Source organism: Anser brachyrhynchus (assembly GCF_964034855.1).
Source record: "Anser brachyrhynchus genome assembly, chromosome: 1".
NCBI classification, from domain to species: domain Eukaryota; kingdom Metazoa; phylum Chordata; class Aves; order Anseriformes; family Anatidae; genus Anser; species Anser brachyrhynchus.
The window spans coordinates 127717344-127724134 of NC_137694.1; the positions used below are offsets into that span (position 1 = coordinate 127717344).

At 39.7% G+C, this 6791-nt stretch overlaps 1 long non-coding RNA gene across 1 annotated transcript; it reads left to right on the top strand.

Annotated features, from left to right (window-relative positions):
• Positions 1–2081: 2081 nt before the first annotated feature.
• LOC308188369 lies at positions 2082–3809 on the top strand. Its single transcript, XR_013945455.1, has 3 exons — positions 2082–2157; positions 2414–2506; positions 3203–3809. It is a non-coding gene; the product is annotated as an uncharacterized lncRNA (long non-coding RNA).
• Positions 3810–6791: the final 2982 nt, after the last annotated feature.

Genomic DNA, 6791 nt, shown 5'->3' on the forward strand with positions numbered 1-6791 from the left:
AGGCTGAACCCAGCCCTCATAACTCACATTTCAATCAGTCACAGAGGGAAAGATTTAGACCATTCATTTGAAAATATTTGTCTTTTTCTCTCTCTTGGTAATTTCCTAGTGATTTCTTATAGTCATGAGGAAATGCCTAATATATATATATATTTGCTTCAGTGTACACAGACTTTTGTACAAAATTCTGAAGTCTGTCAGTGTTTACTGACTGCACAGTACTGTCATAACTGGTCCAGCTCAGCATGTGTCCACCCTCTGAAGGGATCTGGCAAACTTCTAGCCTTGCACTGTGCTTACCTTTCAACATAAGGAGCTTACAGAATCCACTCAGAAGTTATCTCAGAGAGGCCAGAAAAGAAGATTAAACAGCTTTCAAGCTTCAGGAAAGTGTCTGGTGTGGTGGGCTCAGGCTCAGGCCTGATATTTATGGATAATTTTTGAACTGAAGTATTCAAAACAGCTATACGGAATACAAGTATTCTATATTAATAAGAGTTTTATCTTGAGAGTTTAAACTGCTTTATTCATAACTGGGAATAATTTTTTATTGTTCTTTTTCCCTTACTAGCAATTTATTATGGATCTTGAGATTACCTGTGTATGTGTGTCTGGGTGCACTTTCAAGTATATATGGTATTTATACATGAACATGTATGTTTGTACAAGAACTGTGATGTCCTCCTGTACAGCACGAAGGGCTGGCCCTTACATTTAATTTGCCCCTGAGAATAATGTGGTAGCTGTGTTTGATACTCTTAACATGCAAACTCTGTTCAATCATGCATTCCCCCTCTCTCCCAGTTCCCAGTCCTGCTGTGAGGAAACAGCTAGTGTGCTGGGCTGCTGCACTGGCCATCCTCAGTCCTTGATAACTCCCAGCTAACTGCTACTGGAATATGGTGTCCCTTCTATTAACTCCGGAGTCTGAATAAAAGTTGCTTGGATCTTGGCTGGGATAAAAAGTAGGATGTGTAGAGGAACGGCAGCCACTAGATGTGAAGTTTTGACAGGTATTGTGCTGTCATCACTGGATGCTAGTCAGAAAATCCAGTACACTTTAAAATATCCATCTGCCATTTTCAAACTGCTTCTCAACAAAACTGATGAAAGTCTGCAAGTAAAATTCATGTTCATGTTGCATGACAATCAGAGGTGAACACAGTGTTGTAATAACACTCTACAATGGATGAGCCCTTCTAAAAACTCTTTGCAGGGTGGAGAACTTATCCCCAGAAGTTTCACCTGTGAAAAACAGTTGAAATATGGCTGGGAATTCTGATACTTTCAACACATTGATGATGTATTGATAATATGATAAATTCAATGCATTGGGTACTCGCACACACACGTATGTTTTCACTGTTTCCTTCATGCATGCACTTAAATAGTTCCCATTCTCACATACTCACACACAAGCACAATTTTTGCTAATTCTGGAAATTAATTTTTTCTAATTCTGGTCTTGCCAAATTGACAATATTGCTTTGGGAAAAAAAAAAAAAAGAAAAGCCAGTTCAATGTAGAAATGAAGAACTGAAGGCCTCTCAAATACTGCATTACCCATCTCCTCAAGCCTGCATTCATCCAATAGACAGCCAACAAGTTCAGCTAGATGAAGGCTTAAAGTAATGCCAGTTGATGAGTTGATGAAGATGATCTGCAAGGGTCAAAAGCCCAGATAACATACCCTGAGCCATTCAAGCACTCCTGTATGTACAGCCTTTGAAGATGAGTTCAAGAGCTTGGCTATCTCAGGACCAACCTGTACAAGCAGGAGAGCTTCTGTTGGCATTTGCAGCAACAACACAGAGATTATCAGTAGTGTGCTCTGCAGGATCATCACTACTCAATCTGTCAAGGGTCAAGACATGATACTGTACATTTTTAGGGACTCAATATTAAATCCAGAGATTGCGAGCAGAAAGCTGTTGCTTCACCCTATTTATCACCAGGTTATTGCCATCAACTTTGAATGCTTGCAGCTTTGTTAGGAAGCTAAAATCCTGTGACATGATGGGTGGGGCTGAGCCTATTTAAGGTCAGTCCTTTCTGCCTTCAGCTCAGATCACCTCTGCCGAGGGCCTCCCTTTCTGCTGTTTACTTTTTTCCTTGAGAGAGGCTTATCAGTGCCAGAGGGTCTCTAAAGCAGAATAGGTAGTGATTTATTCCTGGACTGCATGAAATTTGTCCTAATTCATAATACATCAGCATTTTGATTAAGTCCAAAAATATATTTAAAAATGTATATAAAATTTAAAGACATTTAAATTTAAAACAACAGCATCAGAGATATGGCTAGTTCCGAGGAGTTTCTATTAGGGAAATAGGAGACCAGAAATGGCTTGCTTTTGCAAATTCAGTAACACTGGGAAGGATGATTTAGTCTTATCTGTGTTCTCTTTCTTTTAAGCCGATTATGCATCATCTCTGGAGACAACTGATGAAAAATTTCAGCTAGGATTCTGTAACGTCAATAAAACCATACAGGAAAAATTGTTTCAGTGTAAGCTCCCCAGTTTCTAGAAAGCTTTCCACTTAAATATGGGTAGAAAAATAACTTTTTCAGAAGCATTGTGGGTTGGGCAAAACATTGAAATGTCCACTCACAACTTCACAATATGGCATGACTAGGCAATCCAGATATCAAAATAAAATAAAATAAAATAAAGGAAAAAAATCATCCCCAATCTCCCTAGTAAAATCGTGATTACCATCAGTCATTGAAAACCTTTTGGTGGGTTATGGTGGGTTATTCTGTTTTTTTTTTTTTTTTTTTTCCCCAACACACTGTTAATATTTAGATTTCTATGCTGTTCTTATCTAAACCTTTCTCTGTAAGAACTTCTCACTGAATGACTCCTCAGTGAAACCCACAGCTCAGCAGTTACATTTCCTTACTCTTCCACCAAAATAAATCTGGACTAACTCCACGGAATTTGCTGAAATTGTTATATTTTTTAGGAAGGAACAGGGACTCAAAATCCAGGTAGTCACTGTAGTATATGGTATATTGCTCTGTGATACACTTTCCTTTGGCATGGGTATATACGCATCAGTGCATGGTGCTCATGATATGTTTTGAATATTGCAGCTGAAATGGAATGAATTATAATTGACACACTTGGGCTGGAGGTGCTGGCTTGCTTGCTTGCTTGCTATTTTTATTAACCAGTTTTTCACTGTTTTTTCTCTTTCTAAGGAGAAGATTGATGCTTCCTTGAAAAATAAACATTATGAACCTGGCCCAGTGTTTTTGCCCTGAATTATGCATGGAGTCACCATAATTGCAAGTATCAGTCAATGCCTACAGAAAAATGCAAGGCTAGGGAAGTAATGGCTTTAGGTAAATACACATTTAGTCATACGATGGTTATTGTAACTGTGTATGCATTTTGTATGCACAGTTGGTTGAATGTTATTATGATAGCTTTTACAGCTGAATTCAGTGCAGTGCTGTATAGCACAAGAATTTTGTTTTTCTTCTAGGATTGTCCTAAAAGGAAAGTGTCTCTTCTATTTTGGCCTGATGCTTTTAGACACCTTTTATCTCAGAGAATCATAGATAACCAGAACCTTAAGAAACTTCCCTTGGTCTTCCCCAACCCCTCCACCCCTCCCTCCTAGATAGACTTACACGATTCCTGACAAATATTTACCCAGTTCTTCAAAATCTTCAGCAAGAGAATCACAGAATCATAGAATCACAGAATATCCCGAGTTGGAAGGGACCCATAAGGATCATTGAGTCCAACTCCTGGCACCACACAGGTCTACCCAAAAATTCAGGCCAAGTTCCACAACCTGCTAATATACCAATTGCCTCAAAGCCTTATCAGAGGCTACCTGAATGCTGGCTTATATTTATTCTGAAAAAAACATTTCACATATATTTTTTATATTTAAATCAAGGAGCCAAAGGAAAAGAGAATTGTTTCTTCACTATAATAGCTACTAGGGATTTCAGTTTAGCAACTCTCTTTGTGGGCACCACATTTAGAAGCTTGATGTGAGGTATTCCTGGCTATGTTTAGCCCACTAATTGAAACAGAAGATGGAGGGCTGTCCAGCACAAACATCTTTCCATTGAGGGGTGCTACAGGTGCTTACTGCCTCTGATTTTTGAATCCAAAGCCCTCTGAAATATGCTCATTAGAAGATTGCTAAAATGAAAGGAGTGCCTCTGCAGTGCTCCCTTTTTGATGAATTTGCTAACTGATTGCAGACGACACTACCAGCAGATGAAATTTTAGTTCAGAGCAGTGTGGTGGTGAGGAAGGACATGTTGGAGTTTGTCTGGTCTCAGGGTGCTTTGTGGGAGCTCAGTCGGAGTGGAAAGGGCAGTGACAGGGTGGGAAGTTTGGCTTGGGCAATAGCACTCTAGGGTGAGATAGGAGAGATGTGCTCTCACTGGCTGCGCTACAGCAACCTGGCAGAGCAGAGTCATAACCAGTGTTAGGAAGTAGCTCTAGAACTGCAATAAAGGATCATTGAATACTTGTATAGGATGGGTAAAGGTGTACCCAGAATGGGAGGAACAGATGTCAGTCGCAGGGCAAAGAGCCAAGAAGGACAAAATGTAAGACATCAGTCCACAGGGTTCTGCCATTCATGAAATGGGATTTACAGCCATGCATGAAGCCTGTTCTCAGGAGAAATACATATTTAATGTATACTGTATACCACTTTGAGGCACTACTTGGTGTTTTTCATAGCTCCTGTGAATACAAATCAGATGAAGGACATTTATGGTCATACTTATTACTGAATATATGAGAGGATGGAGGTGGCATAATTTCAAACTTGAGCTCTCCAGTCATTCAGACAACTTCTGCAAATCCCCCCCCAAGTGATTTGTTGCATGCTGTATGTCAAGTCACTCACAGAGGTGGGAACAGCAGCCTTGCCCTCAGATGTGTTTCTTTAATCATCAGAGTGTATATCTTCCCAGAGCAATGAGTTACCACTTCATATATTTGTTGCTACATGGAATATTAATACTGTAACATGTCTTTCTCCTTAGGGGACTTGTATTTTATAGCAGCAGTTCAATACTGTTCACTATTTGGGGTTAAAGGAAATACAAGAGTTGAAGACTTCAAAGGCCTCTTCTATAAAAACAGGCAAAAAACACACCAGAAATCATCTCAGTTTAGGTAAAAACAGAAAGAAAAATATTGTGCACGATCACCAAATACTATACACAGTTTTTTTTTTTTTTTTTTTTTTTTTTTCCCAAAACACCCAGGATAAAGAATCTTTTAAAATCAATAAAAAGTTCAAGTTTTCTGTTTGGGTCCTGAATAAAGACTGCACCCCAAAAGAGATGTAGGACATTTCCCCAGGACCTGCTCTGTGGGATGCAGCAGGGTCACTCTGCTCTGGCTGCTGGGACAGATCCGTGTGAGACAGAGCACCAGCTTGGCCGCAGAGCCTCTGCATCCCCATGGCTGTACTCAGTGGTCCTGGGGCCATGGCAGACTCTGGTCATGGCTGCCTCTGCTTGTCACCTCTGGGGGCAATGGGATGGTGACATGGGGTGTGGGGAAGACCGCCATGCCGACTGCCCTGGCAGCACTGTGCCCTGACCCTTTCTGCCTTTAAAGCTAAGGCTGCAATCATGAAGGGGCAATTGCAACAGCTGCGTAAAAGTTTGCCATTCCTTTTAATCTCTTGCTCAGTGTAAAAATAATTCTCATTCAGATAGCAAGAGAAAAAAATACATTTGTAACTATTAGTTTAATCACTGGCATGGCAGCAGCTCTATAACTCCATGGTATATTTAAGGCTTGATTCTCTAAATACTGACACATCTGCACATGGTAAAAGTGATTCAACTGAATGGACATTAAAATATCTGTATATCTATATATTTGCCTATCTTTGCAGGTAATGGACCTTGTCCTATAAAGAATATGTTACCTAAGTGGTCCAAGGCTAATTTATGCAGATATTTTAAGCTCATTTTGCATGATGGCAGATGGAGACAAACAGCTTATAACATTAATTTTCTTATTGGATCTCATCTGACAAAATCCCCAGTTACTTTAGTCTCTCATGAACCATTATTCTTTTGTAAATACGTGCCTAATAAGCTTAAATTCTGAAAATGAATATTTGCACTTCCTAATATCAAGGGAGAGTTAAAATCAAACACGCTGCACAGTCTGCTGGGAGAGTCAGCAATAAAGAACTGTTTTCAATAATCAATAAGTCAACCAAGCAAATCTCCAGACCATTGTTACAAGGGGATCTGTCATCAGGTGAAGTGAAGGTTTGCCTGAGAAACCACTAAGTAAATGCTTCTGCCGCTTAGTAGTGTTTTGTTTTGCAGTGTCAGCTGCAGATGAAAGGGCATGTATGCAGAGATCTGTTTTGCATCCCAGAGACAGCACTTGGACCAAAGCACTTGTACACAGTCCTCACCAGCTTGGGTTGGTTCAAGGTTGGGAAGATACCCTCTCTATTCCCTTCTCAATCTCTTCTCGTACTGCTCCCTCTCCCTTTTCCTTGTGTCTGCTGCATTTTGTATCTCTCTGCATTCAAATACTAGGAAAAATTTACTTGACCTTTTTAAAGGCTATCAAACAAGTATATGGTCTTATACCTCACTGATCTGTATCCACCTGTGACAATTAATGCCCCCAAAAGGTACTTCAGTCCCCAATAAATGTCCAATGAATAGCAAGGTTGTGAACTATCTACTTGCAACACTTCCATCATTTTCTTGTAAAACACTTACAAGAAAATATAAAATCTTACTAAAATATGAAACTGAGCTTCTTCACCAT